Source organism: Bos indicus, chromosome X, assembly GCF_029378745.1.
Source record: "Bos indicus isolate NIAB-ARS_2022 breed Sahiwal x Tharparkar chromosome X, NIAB-ARS_B.indTharparkar_mat_pri_1.0, whole genome shotgun sequence".
Lineage (NCBI taxonomy): Eukaryota > Metazoa > Chordata > Mammalia > Artiodactyla > Bovidae > Bos > Bos indicus.
Window position 1 is genome coordinate 134345451 of NC_091789.1, and position 15104 is coordinate 134360554.

The 15104-nt window shown below is 41.3% G+C and overlaps 1 protein-coding gene across 10 annotated transcripts in view; it reads left to right on the forward strand.

The window, feature by feature from the left end:
• The window catches only part of ADGRG2 (adhesion G protein-coupled receptor G2), a 127638-nt gene that overhangs the window by 18771 nt on the left and 93763 nt on the right, over window positions 1-15104 (forward strand). For 5 of the 10 annotated variants that reach the window (XM_070784656.1, XM_070784663.1, XM_070784654.1 and 2 more), the window contains exon 3: window positions 2036-2149. The exons of the other annotated variants lie outside the window; for them this stretch is intronic. The gene's annotated coding sequence lies outside the window, so the exon portion shown is untranslated. The remainder of the gene's footprint in view (window positions 1-2035; window positions 2150-15104) is intronic. 10 annotated transcript variants of the gene reach the window in all.

Below are 15104 nucleotides of genomic sequence, written 5' to 3' on the forward strand. Positions count from 1 at the left end.
CAACATTGCACTTATCATTATATTAGCTTTATTATTTATTTATATATTTATTGTTCCCCTCTCCTTCTCTGCCCCACCCCCCTGCTCCCATGATAGAATGTGAGCAGGGCCCACAGTTTATCCCTGGTACCTAGTATTTGGTATATAGTAGGTATTCAGTTAAATGAATGAATGAGTAATAAACTACCTAACATGATCTCCAGTACATGAAATGAAAGTCACTTAGTCACATGAAAGACACTGAGTAAATGTTCTCTTTCTCCAGAAATTCATGTCTCTGGGCTAAGTCTAGAAGCTGCTGGTGAGAACAGTGATCTGATGAACAAATTAATATCTCTGTGTTAGCATCCTAAATATTAGAGTTTCCAGACATAAGGGAATTACATTTTACCAAGAAAAAAACAGTGATAAAATTCCAGAGATCACCAATGTCACATTTTTTAGTGGGGGACTCTTCTGGTCCTAACTATAAGACTGCTTCTCAGATTTTTAAAAAACTTGGACATGTTTTCCTTGAGTTTTAGACATGTAAAGTTTCTAAACCTTCTAGATATTCACAAATTGAATATATGGAAGGAGAAGGAGAAAGATTAGGAGGATGTATGCCAAAGTGATTTCCCTTTTAGACATAATTTGAAAGTTAGCCATGATTTCTAGGTAAACTCTAATAGTACATTCTGTATAGTATTGAAGCTTCCAGGAACAATCAGTACAAATGACCTCCACTAGTGATTTTGCTATCCAGATAATTAACTTTTTGACAGAATATATCACATGTCTTGGAGTATTTGGAGAAACCATTACCCTTGTGAAAGTAAAAGTTGCTCAGTTGTGTCTGACTCTTTGCAACCCCGTGGACTAGACAGTCCATGAAATTCTCCAGATCAGAATACTGGAGTGGGTAGCAGTTCCCTTCTCCAGGGGATCTTCCCAACCCAGGGATCGAACCCAACTCTCCTGTATTGCAGGCAGATTCTTTACCAGCTAAGCCACAAGGGAAGCCCACCCAATAGTATTTATTTTTTACATTGGATCAATGCTCATTTTATATCCATAGTTCATATATGAGTCAAAAGCTGTGTACCATTGTTCACTCTCCTCATATTTATCACCTATGTGTCATTATTAGTAATTTTTCTTTCTAGCATCCATTTTTAGTGAAAGTAGGCAAGTGTGGCAAGCAGTATTTCTTAGATATAGAGTCTTATTCTTTTTGTTTCTTAGATATAGAGTCTTATTCTTTTTGACTCATCTGTGAAAGTGGATAAAATGTATATACATATGTTTATAAAATTAAACTTTTTAATGAAGTATACACTATATGCGTTATAAGTGTATAGCTCAATGAATTTTTACCAACTTTGCACACCCCTGTCACCAGTCCCCCATCAAGAATCAGAACATGAGCGGCTCCCATAAGTCCCCTTCATGTCTCCTCCTGGGCACGCTCACCCCCGAAAAGTAACTACTATTCTGATTCTAATGTCATAGATTGATTTTGTCTGCCCTTGAATTTCATATATATAGTACCACACAGGATATCTGACTTTTCATTTTTGTCTGGGAGATTCATCCATATCATTGTGTTGTGTGTTGCAGTTACTGAATAGTATTCCACTGTATGACTGTACTGCAATTTACCCTTCCTACTATTGACGAACCTTTGGTTAGTTTCCCCTTTTTGGCTTTTATGATTAGTGCTGTGAGGAACACTCTTGTACATATCTTTTATTTTTTAAACTTTTTTATTTTGTATTCAGAAATAGCTGATTAACATTGTTGTGATAGTTTCAGGTAAACAGCAAAGGGACTCAGCCATACTTAGACTTGTATCTGTTCTGCCCCAAACTCCCCTCCCATAAAGCCTGCCACATAACATTGAGCAGAGTTCCTTGTGCCGTACAGTAGGTCCTTGTTGCTTATCTGTTTTAAATATAGCACTGTGGATAATACCTATCTTTTGATGAACACATGTGTATGTTGACTTAAAAAATATTGGCAATCCAAAAGTTGATAGTTATGTTTTATTCGGTAGGAATTTTTAGGACTTCAAGCCCTGGAGACAGCATCTCAAGTAACCTTAAGGGAACTGCTCTGAGGAGCCGAGGTGGAGAGGCTGGTTATATAGAAGTTTTGCAACAAAGGGCAGGTAATCTGAATGTCAAAAGATTATTGTTAATTAAAGAAAATGAGATATCCCAAGTTAAGGAATTCAGTGTTTTTCTATGTATGGGAGCTTCCCTAGTGGCTCAGATGGTAAAGAATCTGCCTGCAATGCAGGAGAACCTGGGTTGGGAAGGTCCCCTGGAGAAGGGAATGGTAACCCACTCCAGTATTCTTGCCTGGGAAATCCCATGGACAGAGGAGCCTGGCTATAGTCCGTGGAGTCACAAGGAGTCAGACACGAGTGAAGAACTAAGACTTACAGCTATCTGGGGCCTGTATTCTGTGTTTTCTCACCCTGAGTTTCCTCGGGGCTCATGATAGGGAGTGGCTGCAGTCTGATGGCTGCTAGATGGCAGGTATATTCTTTTCCTGAGTTTCCTCAGGGCTCACCAGCTTATATTGGAGGGCTGCAATCACTCTTGACTGTGACATCCCTTATTTACTGATAGGGCAGGAGATGTTTTTCTCATGTGCATTGCTACTCTGTAAATGCTATAGGAGAAGAAAAAGAACGTTCCCTCTACCCTCCTAGGTTCTTGGCTGAGACCCACCCTGTAATAAAAAGACAGATGAACAGGAGAAAAACAAACAGGAGTTTAATAATATATATCCTCCTGTATACATGGAAGAGACCCATGAAAACAGAGTAACTTCCCCTAAATGGCCCAAGCCCCACTATGTTCAATACCATCTTCCACTAAAGACAAAAGATTTTTTGTGGGGTGGGGGAGGCCAGTTCTAGAAATTATCAGGAAAAGCACAGTGAACAACAGTTGGGGTGTTATGCAGATTTGAGTCCTTGCCTTCTCCATTGAGAAGAGTTTGTAGAGATTTAAAGTGACTGTTCTGGTATGAAGAGGGAGACACCCTTACAAATGGAGGTTCCCCTTATATATGTAAATATCTCTTACAGAAGGGTCACTTCTACTCGCTTTTCAGAGCTGCTGCTTTGTATGCTGTTTCTTAAAAATAATCAGCCTCAAGATAATTCTTACACCAAAGAGACATTTTGAGATGTCATATTCTGCTCCCCTTCAATACCTAAAAAAGAACGCTTGTGATGTTGTCGTAAAGTTGCTTACTCGTGTCTGATTCTTTGCAACTCCATGGACTGTAGCATGCCAGGCTTTCCTTTCCTTCACCATCTCCCGGAGTTTGCTCAGACTCATGTCCATTGAGTCAAGGATGCCATCCAAAGAAGGCTTCTAATGCATTTCTACTTATTTTCATGGTTGTCAGTTATTTTGTACTCTGAATGCAATTAGGATTAGTAACCACATCTGCGTATACTTCCATGTCTGTATCCATATACCGTATTGAGGCTTTTTATTCATAAGTTGAATTAAGTTTTAGTATGAGTTGTTTTTCTTTAATGTTTGTATGTTCATTTATTCCTTTACCAGCTACCTATATCAAAATGTCATTTTAAAATTTCTTAAGAATTTTAACTTTTTTTCCTGTGATACATACACATGATTATTTTGAAATGAATGACACTCCTGGAACTGTCAAATGTATTTTACAGATACTGAGGCAAAGGTTTACCCACATGAATAGTCTTAGAATGGTACAGGTTTATTAAGCAGTGATTAATTTTGCCAAGGAGGCAAAAAGGGAAGAATGAAATAAATGAAAGAGGTTTTGAAAAACTAAAGTATGCTTTATTTTGTTGTGATTACACCCAGGTTTGCAGGTTGACACGATTATCTCCCTTTGTCCCAAATTTGTCCCAAATTATCCCATTCAGCAAATCTGAAGTTTAATTTTACAAACTGAATAGAGCACATTATCCTGAAATGGAGCAAATACCTTCCACTTGACTTCGGTAGGAGTCACAGTCGCTGAATATACTCTTTATGCAGAGAACACTTGGTGAATTACTATAGTCTGTAGCCGTGCTTTTTAGATATACAGGTAGATCTTTTTGAAATGTAGATGCCGGTCCTGGGACAGGGCTGGAGATGCCTCCTTTTGGGGGACCATACTTTGAATAGTGAGGCTTTAAGCACAGCTGGGATCTTTGTCCATAGCCCTTTCAGGAATGATAAACATCCCTGTCCTCGCCTCTCAGGTTGGCCTCCCAGCACGGGCTGACAAACCAGACGCGTTCAGCCTGCATTAGAGCACAAAGCCCAGTACTCCTTGGGTGTTTCTTTAAATCTCAAGTAGCAACTCCTTTCAGCCTTCCCTCACCTAGTCTCTTCTCAAACATTCCAAACAGCTGAAGAAAACCCACTGAACTCCTCAAACGCATGCCAAACCCACACACACACACACACACACTCTCTCTCCCTCTCTCTCTAAATCCCAGATACTGACTTGAAGGGAGGAGTGGGGCAGGGCAAGAGTGAAACTGCCTTCTCTTCTGCTGGCTTCGGTGCCTCAGACTTCCTCATTTATTCCACAGAGACCGGGTGTCCGTTTTAAGATCCTGGGCCCTGAGCACCGCGGTACACCCAGTCCCCTTCCAGCCACTAGCTGGACATTTCTCTCCACCCATGTGGCAGCCTGGAGTGCCAGGATAAACCCTTCCCAGCCCACCCCCGGGAGCAGCCCTCAGCCAGGGCTGGTAGGTATTTAATCCAGCTCTTTGCCCCTGAGTGGGACCCCTGAGACAGCTGGGCAGTCTGCACTGGATCCCAGAGCTTCCAGGAATGAGACAGCCTCCCCCAGTGGTAACAGGCTTGATGATGCATCTGTATGAACTGCCTTCCTGCCCCCATCTCACCTCCCCATTCTCCTGTGTCCTGGGATCACATGCTAAATAAATTGCTTGCTCTCGAATCTTTGCCTCAGATTACCTTCTGGAAGAACCCAAACTATAGCAGGGCTCTTTGAGGCCAGCAGTCAGGAAGTACTTTTGTTCATTTTAATAAAACCCATGATATGAAAACATGGGAGCCCCTTGGGTTGGTCCTCGGGAGGACTTCACCAATGTCTAGTTATTTTGTTGGCATGACACCAAGCATTCAGGTGGCTGGAAGTAAGCCCAATCTTAGAACGCTTCCGTGTTCTGGACTGTCAACAGAACTGATACCTGGACTCCCAACAGAGCTACCTCTTGTCCTTCTGAGTCTTGCTGGGCCAGGGGTGGGGGTAGGGGGAAAGTGTATCTCTGAGTTCTGCCTCAGAGCCGTTGAGCACATCTTGTGGCCCTGGCAACCCTCGCCCTGGCTGCATCCTACTTCCGTGTTCCTCTCTGTAGGCTTCCCTCCCTGGGGTTCTCCGTCATGTGCTCTCTTGCCAGCCCCTTAGGACTAGGAGTCCTTTCTTGGACCTTCAGTTTACTGCATGGAAGCTCCTGACTTTAAGATTCAAGGACGTACCACCCCTGTTTTCCAAGCTTTGTGCCAGTGATCAGTGCTCCTCTAGTCGTGTTTGTTTTTTAATTAAATTAATTTGTTGGCTGCCCTGAGTCTTCATTGCTGTGTTTAGACGTTCTCTAGTTGTGATGAGCAGGGGCTTCTCACTGTCGTGGCTTCTCTTGTTGCAGAGCATGGGCTCTAGGGAACGTAGGCTCAGTAGTTGTGTCTCCCAGGCTCTAGAGCACCGGCTCAATGTGGTGGTGCACAGACTTAGTTACTCTGCAGCATGTGGGATATGCCTGGACCAGGGATCAAACCTGTGTTCCTTGCATTGGTGGGCGGAGTCTTTACCACTTGACCACCAAAGAAGTCCATAGCCATGTCTTTAGCTTGTCCCCCTCCTCCTGCCTTTCTCTCCAGACTGGAGTTGGACCCAAACTTTGGTATAATTTAAACTTCTCAGTGCATTTTAGAACTGTCTGTGCTAAAATTGGGGATCTTAGCCCTTCTATATACTCAGAAGCCTGCCTTTTCCCCTCGAGACCTTGTTTGCAGCATTCCCCTTTCTGTGGTTCCTTGAATGATTGGAACCCACACCAGGCACAGATATTTGGGAGGGTGGCCTGACCTGGCATCTAGAATGGATTGCTCACAGTCTTGTTGTACCCCTGCCAGGGTGTGCTGCCCACTATGTCTTTGTTTGGGCCTCCTGGGATTCCTGATTAGAGACCCTTGTTCCTTTGGATTTGGTATTTTAGGAGTACCCACTACATCAATGGGACTAGCTTTAATGTAAATATGTATGAAAACATCAAGGATGGATGGTTAGGTGAGTGCTTCCCTGTGACTTTGGGCTCTCTTCCTGGCTTGTAGACTGCCACCTTTTTGTTGTATTCTCAAATGATGGAGAGAGGCGATAGGAGAGAGACTTTTTCTCTTCTTAAAAGGCCATAGTCGTATTAGATTAGGGTCCTACCCTTATGACCTCATTTAACCTTAATTATCTTCTAGAGATTTTATCTCCAGATACAGTCATGTTGGGGGTTAAGGCCACAAAATATTAATTTGGGGGTGAGGAGTGGGACTCCAGTGATAGCAATAATTGTGCTTAGCTTTCCCCCCAACTCCTCCATTCATGTAGCTAAATCCTGAAATTCCACTCTTAGAGATTCATTTCTTTGACTTAAATAGTTGTTAAAATGTAAATGAATTACAGAATTTGGTTGATGTGTCTTGATATGAGGTCATCTCTTAAGAGCAGATAGGATTCAAAAAGTAGGAGGCCATTGGGTGTCGACAAGTTGTGAATGGGCCCTAAAGAGAGAAAGAGTACTAAAAAGGAAGTCAGTTTTCCCTGAGCAGCATCTTTTTGTTAACTTTGCCAAGGACTGTTCCAAGTCCTCAGAATTATTTAATCAGTTCCTGCAAAATAACCCTTAAAATCAAATAACTGAGTACTTAACCTAGCTTTCTTGGATCTACAAATGATTTGAAAGCCTTTTAAAGAAGTCTTATCAACTCTCTGCAAAGAGAGAAGTATTGATAGAAGTACAACTTCTCATTGGCTTATCCAGCCTTCTGTCAACACTTTTTATTAGCCAACAAATTATGTGTAATGACAACAGATGTTTGTAGTAAAGATTCTTGTGTTGTTGGAGCCTAAAGTACTTTTTGAATCACCAAAGATTAAATTATGTACAGGATAGTTTTCATATTAACTGTGATATTGATAAAGTCTTGGTTCCTGCTTGTTACTGAATGATAATCCTTTATCGGCCAGGATATTTCCATTTCAGTACTTTGTCTTTCTCCGGTGCTAACATTGAAATGGTACCTGAGTTAAAATGAGCCCTTCTTGTGGCTTGTTACTGCTAGGATAGGCTGCTTTTGGATAATTAAGGTAATCAGAACACTGTGTATGAGTCAGGCATGTGGCTTTGACCCCAATGTGGCCTTTGCTGTTAAGGAGACCCCTAGAGAGTGGGTCAGTGTTTGTTCAGTTCTGCTAAGGAAAGTGCATGGAATTCCATCTCCTTTGGACCTGCTCCATCAATGGTGTCATTTAAGTCTTCAAACCTGGCCATACATTAGGTTTTTTTTAAAAAAATTATTTATTTATTGGCTATGCCACGCAGCATTTGGGATCTTAACTACCCTGACTAGGAATCGAACCTGTACTCCTGGCATTGGAAGCACAGTCTTAACCACTGGACCACCAGGGAAGTCCTCGTTAGCTTTTAAAAAGTGCACAGAAGTAAGTGCTGTCCTGAAATTGGTCTTCATCTTCTCATATGTTTCTTTATACTTATCCTATATAGGAATATGTCCCTTAGTAAGAGAAAATGCTGCTTGCATGCTTTTTTTTTTTAATTGGAGTATAATTGGTTTACGATGTTGTGTTGGTTTCTGCCGTACAGCAGTGTGAATCAGCTGTATGTATACATATATTACCTCCCTTTTGGGCCTCCCTCCCATCCCGCCTCCTCCATCCCACCCCTCTAGGTCATTATTTGCATGCTTTAAACTATGTGGTTGGTATTTTTTTTACCCCCACATTATTCTGCAACTTTAATTTTGTCATTGTCTTTTTTGTGAGATTTGTCCTCATTGCTACATGTAGCTCTTACGCATTTCTTTTTCTCTGCTCTGTAGTAGTCTGTTGTGTAAATATATAATCTATTGGTACATTCTTCTATTGATGGCCATTTAAATTGCTTCAGGTTTTATTATTAAAAATGAAGCTGCTATGAACAGCCTTGAACATGTTTCCTTGTGCTAATATATTTCCATAGAGATTATATTTAGAAATGAAAATACTTTAAAAAAATCTTTTTTAAATTTAAATTGGATGATAATTGCTTTACAATATTGTGTTGGTTTCTGCCAAGGAATGGAAGTACTAGGTGGTAGGGTATATGCCTCTTCAACTGTACTGGTTATTTCCAGATTATTCTCCTAAGCACCTGGGAAAGAGACTTCCTGTTGCTCAGCATCCTTGCCAACACTTAGCATAGTCAAACTTGAGATTTTTTACTATTGCTGAAATGGTATTGTATCTCTTTTGGTTTTAATATGCATTTCTCTGAATATTAGTGTTCACTGACTGTTTAAATTTAATCTTCATGAAATTCTAGTTCAAGTTTCTTTTTTCTTCTATCAGGTTTTCTGTATTTTAAAATTGACTTGCAGATGTTCTTTATATACTCTGGATACTGGTTTTTAGTGATATATGTTATAAATAATACCTCTCAGTCTGGGGCTTATTTTCTTACTTTTTATGGTGTTTTCTAATAAGATTCTTTCATTGTAGTCAAATTTCTTCCTTATTTCTTTTATGGTTTGCACTTTTATGTTTCTGTCCCAAAGACCTAAAGATATCTCTGTTGTCTCCTAGAAGTTTAAAGTCTTGGCTTTTGAAATAATTTTAGTCTAATTGGAATTGAGGGGGCAGTCTATGTGTGGATTGTTTCTCCATGTGGAAAAACACTTGTCACAGGATTAGTTATTGAAGAGTTGATCCTTGCCCTCCCTCAGCTGCATCTTCCCTGGTCCTCTTTTGCTATATCAAGTGCCCCTATATGTGTGAATCTGCTTCCAGGCTCACTAAAATTTGGCTTCCTGGTATATTTGTCAAACCCTGAGTAATAAACAGCCTTGATTACTGTAGTTTTCTAAAGAGTCTTGGTATCTGGCAGTTCAGGCCCTCCTTTGTTATTCTTTGTCAGATTGTCTTGGCCACTTTCTTTTACATTACATATACATTTGGCCCTCCATATCCATTGGTTCCATATCCAGGAATTCAACCAACTGCAGATTGAAAATATTTGGAAAGAAAAATTCCAAAAGATTCCAAAAAGCGAAACTTGAATTTGCCATTAAGTCAGCAACTATTTACATCACATTTATGTGGTATTAGGTAGTATATGTAATCTAGAGATGATTTAAAGAATACATGCTCTGTAGATTATAACTTGCCTGGAAAATCCCATGGATGGAGGAGCCTGGTGGGCTGCAGTCCATGGGATCGCTAAGAGTCAGACACGCCTGAGCGACTTCACTTTGACTTCTCACTTTCATGCATTGGAGAAGGAAATGGCAACCCACTCCAGTGTTCTTGCCTGGAGAATCCCAGGGATGGGGGAGCCTGGTGGGCTACCGTCTATGGGGTTGCACAGAGTCGGACACGACTGAAGTGACTTAGCAGCAGATTATAACTGGCCACTTTATAGAAGGGACTTTAATATCCTCAGATTTTGGTATGTGTGGGGTTTCCTGGAACCAATCCCCCTCGAATACCAAGGAACAGCTGTACACCTTGTTGTTTAGTCACTCAGTCATATCCGACTCTTTTGTGACTCCATGAACTGTAGCCTGCCAGAGTCCTCTGTCCATGGGATTTCCCAGGCAAGAATACTGGAGTGGGTTGTCATTTCCTTCTCCAGGGGATGTGTCCAACCCAGGGATTGAATCCGAGTCTCCTGCATTGCAGGTGGATTCCTTACTGCTGAGCCACCAGGGAAGTCCCAGTGTACACCTTAGAATTACCATTAAGTTCCATAAAGAACTTCATTAAGATTTTGAGTGAAATTACCTTGAATCTGTAGCATTATTTATTTTTCCAAATTACTTTGATATAGATTATCCCGTTTGTGTCTTGCAACAACTTGAGAGTTAAGTTAATATTGCCCCCTTTTCTCAGATGAGGAAGCATATTAGAGAAATTAAATGCCTTGTCCACAGCTCACAAAGCTAGTCGATGGCAAGAGTCTGGTGTTCTGTTTTGTTTTGTTTTGATCCCCCCCTTTTTTGTTGAGAAATAATCCACATACCATAAAATTCACCATTTTAAAGTGTACAATTTGGTGGATTTTAGTGTATTCACAAGTTTCTGTAACCATCACCACTATCTAATTCCAGAACATTTTCATCACCCAAAAGAGAAGCCCTGCACTCATTAGTGGTCACTGCCCACTTTCCCCTCCTCCCCTCAGACACTGGCGGCCATGCTCTACTTTCTGTCTACGGCTTTGCCTGTTCAGGAGATTTCATAGAAATGGAATCATGCACTATGTGGTATCTGGCTTTTTTTCACTTAGCGTCATGTTTTCAAGGGTCCTCCATGTCACGAATCACAACTCCACTCCTTTCTCTTTCCCTTCATTTTTTTCTTAGATTCATTTCCTTTCTTCATTTTCATCTTCTTTTCCTTTTTCAGTCTATTCCGTTTCCTTCATTCCTTCAGCTAAGTCTTTTGACTCAGCCCAGTGGTCTTTTTACAGTTACCATGTTAAAGCAGTCAGTAAGTGGAAATTTATTTCTTTAAGAAATTAAGGATAAAATGGTAACGCATGAGCCTAACAACGAAGTTCTCCAGCCTCACTCCCTGTTGGCATTCATTAGGTGCTCAGACATTGAGCTGAGTGCACCAGAATAAAGGATCAACGTCAGAGATCTTTAGAAGAGTCTTGCCAGTGTTGTTCTTCTATGCTAAGCCAAACTTTTGCTAAGCCGTGTGCCTGGAAAGCGGAATATTGTTTAGGTTATCAGCTGTGCATTAGATATACATACTTGCTTTTGTAGAAGAGAAGTCTTATTTTCTTCCAAAGAACTTGAGGTTGTTCAGTTGAATGTGTTATACAGATCTTGGTTTGAAAGAGTTACATAAAGCACTGTGTGTAAAGAACCCTTCTCTCTTTAGAAATGGACTTATTCAGTTCAGCAGTATTTTGCTGTTAACCTTAACCTTCAGTTGAACTATGAAGAAGAATCAGAATGAATGACACTACAATTTGCCAAGCCCTGAAGTTAACTAGGGACAAATATGTATGTTTCCCTGCAAAGTATGCTGAATTAATTCCTTACCACTCCTCAGACCACTCCCAGTGAACAAACAGAACCCACATTTGTTAGGGTCAGGAGAGAGGAAAGATTAAATGTGCACACACTCGCATGTGTGTGCACACACAGACACACACACATAATTAGTTGATCTGCAACAAACCTCAAGCTGTTCTCTTAACTAAAATTAAGCCAATAATTCATTTAGGTTTTAACCAGCTATTTTGGAAATTGTTTTATAAGGCTTTAGTTCTTCCAAATGTTCACAACCCACAAAATTGGTTTTGGAAATAATCAGTTTTCCCTTTGCCTACAAGGAATCACAAAATTGAGTTTGAGTTCATTTGCAGTCATTTTTCTTCCCCTAGGTTTTTAGATATCATTTTTTTTCTCTGTTTCCTTTTTTTACTGGCCATGGATTTTCCCTTCTTTCCCCAGTAGTATGTCCAGCTCCTTCAAAATCTCTCCATTCATCTATGCACTCTTTCAACAAGTCTTTCTAACATTCCTACTATGCCCAGGCACGCTTCTAGTCATTAAAGACTCAACAGTGAACCCAACAGGCAAAACCTCAGCCTTCAACAAAGCTTATTTTCCAGTGAGTGAAGCAGATAATAAAGTAAATAAAATACACATTATGTTAGATGGTGATTCATGCTATCTGTAGAGGAAAATGTATCAGAACAGCGGCACAGGGAGCATGGAAGGGCTGCAATTTTAAATAGCATTTCTGTAAGTCAGGGGTTGGCTAACTTTGGCCTGTAACCATCCACCTTTTCCTGTAGATAAAGTTCTATTAGCACACAGCCACATCCATTCATTTACAGGTTGTCTGTGGGGTTAATTAGTTGCAACAGAGACCATATGGGCAAAGCTGAAAATATTTACTCTTTGGCCCTTTGCAGAGAGATGCAGATTTTATTTATTTATTTGTCTGTTTGGCTGTATTGGGTCTTAGTTGTGACACTCAAGATCTTCGACCATCATTGTGGCCTGTGAACTCTTAGTTGCGGCATGTGGGATCTAGTTCACCGCCCAGGGATTGAAATCCAGGTCCCCTGTGTTGGGAGTGCTGAGTCTTAGCCACTGGACCACCAGGGAAGTCCCTGCAAATTTTTAATTATGATAACAGTGTATAATAGTATGCATGTTGTGCTTTTCAGCTTCCAAATCTTCTTTATGAACTACGGCCTTGTCTGAGTGTGGCCAGTGGTATCAGGGTAGGTCCAAGTAGCTTTGTTTTACAGGTCACTGAATCAGAGAGGTTGCTGGGGTTGTCCAGGGCTTCTGCTCTTGTAAAGTGGTGATGTTTAGCTCTCACAGCTGGTGCATTTCCCGGCCTGATCTACTGATGATAAAGACAACCCAGCTTTTTAGCACTGGGAGCTTCCTAGCATACACAACACAGGCAGGCGATACTAGGTAGGCATCAAGAGTGTGGGCTCTAAATCTAGGCTGTCCAAGTTCAAATCCTCACTCTGCCACTTCCTTCTGTGACCTCTGTACTGTGCCTCAGTTTCCTTTTCTATAAAGGAGTTACAATAATACGGTTTCTGGATAGGGTGGTGATGCATCCCAGTTTGCCCGAGGCATCTTGGATTCATGCCTACTTTCTCTGCATTAAGTAATAGTGTCTTCATTTTATTCCCAGCTGCTCCAGTCTGAACATTAAGTTATATACGTACCCTAGCTAGGGTTGTCGCTGGGCTCGAGTTAGTACAAATAAGGCTTTTAGAATCCTGCCTAACCATAGTCTGTAGCAGTGGTTTCTTATCTCTGCCGTGCCAACTCATCAGTTCATTTTCTTCTGACTCATTTTTGGTTCCATTAAGTCCAGACTTGTTCCCTTGTGAAGTGATTTTGTGTGTCTGGGTTAACAGGTGATAGAGGATCCTTCTTCCAGGGTACAGAGCCCTCCACCTGCAGTGTTCATCCCCCAGCAGGCCTCTGGCCTCACTCCCTGACCTCCTTCCACAGGTCTTTGCTCATATGTCATTGTCTCATGATGCTTTCACAGGCCACTTCTCTAACTTGCCATACCATCCCACATGCTTCATGTCTACTAACCTGCTTTAGTTTTCTACCTAATACTTATGTAGATTACTGAGCAGCTAATAATGTTTTTAGTGTAGTTTTGTTTTGCTGTTGGATAGAAAGAAAAAAAAAAAACCAAATAGGCCTGTGAGATTACTTTTTTTTTTAAATAGTGTAGCTTTATTGCTAAAATTTGAAAAATTACAGAAAACCACAGGGCCACAAATATAATCCACCCATAGTCCCACCCCTTCCCGCATGGTTCTCATTTTGAGGTGTATTAAGAACAATTTTATCATAGAACTTTAGCTAAACAGCTATAAGCAAGTGAAAATTTACTTAGTTCTCTAAGGATTATAATTTTGATTCCTTTAAGGTAAACCTGTCTTCATGTTTTCATCTGAAACTGTTCTGAGAAAATATCAAAGCACTGGTGCAGCCTGGTCCAAACCCCAGAAGTAAAGGAAAAAAACATGGCAGAGAGTGGAGTGAGAAAGCAAGCTTCCCCACTGGGAGTTAAGGTCTCTTGGCGTATTGGCAATGCGTTAGCTTGACTCTTGACAATGTGAATGTCTTAATAGAAAGGATCTTATGGTGACATGTTTTTATTTGCTGATTTCCTTTATCATATGGAACAAGTTGCACATTCTTTGTGCCTCACTGTTTCCCCTAAGAATATAATTCAGCTGTGTGTGTTTGCTCCGCAGCCCTCTTTAAAACTTGTAATTGTTTCATGTGTTTGTTCATTTACACTTTTATTTGAGTGCCCCACCAGCATGTCAGTTCCAGAAGTGCACAGTTGCATCTGTCTTGCTCACCAGTGCATTCCTAGCACCTCACGTAGTGCCTGGCACATGGTATTTACTCACTAAATATTTGTCAAATGGGGAGTCCACTGAGCCTGGTGGTACACACACCCCCTCCATGCAGGGGACCAGGGTGGGGACGACCCTTGTGCAGGGTTCTCAGTTGCAAGAGACTAAAGCCCTAAAAGATGGCCCTGGCCCCTCAAATATCATCCTCATTTTCTCCCCCAGTCCCCCAATTCCTTTAACAAATGACAGAGTTATTAATTCAGCCATCTGAGTTGGTTTAAAGTGTTGATGAGTTTTGAGACAGGAAGCTCATTAAGACCTTCATACTCAGGGATCAACAGGGATTCTCACTGTGGTCCTGTGAGGTGGGGGGGGGGAGGGCAGTGATGATGGGGTGGGAATGAGGAGAAGAGCCCAGGGCAGGGAGGTGGAAAGAGGGCTTGGGCAAAGTGGGATGGCCAGAGCGGAAGGAACACAGGAAGGGTAGTGGGCCCACTGCCCACACAGACTGTATTTAGAGAAGCTCGTTCAATTTCACCCGCAGCCCAGGCCTTTGAAGCAGTCAGCCAAGTGCCTGACACACCTGAGCAGTGGATGATGGCAGTGAGGTCATCGCTAAATGTTTTGAACATGTACTATTAATATGAGCCACACTCTCTGCTCAGCACATTTCCTGTACTTACTACTCCTTTGCAAGAACTTTAGGAGACAAATACTACGATTATTCCCATTTTATGGATAAGGATCCTCAGTTGGCAAGACTTTTAATATCCGAGACAACTTTGTCCTGCGGCTTGTGGCAGGCTAAAGTTACATATTCGTTCTCATCAGTACTCAGTAAAAATATCTTGGCCTCCCCACCACCTCCCTTTGTTCTGCAGTATCCTATATGTGAAAGTGCTTTGGCAATTTCGTCAGTAATTTGACATGATTACTGTAGACTAAC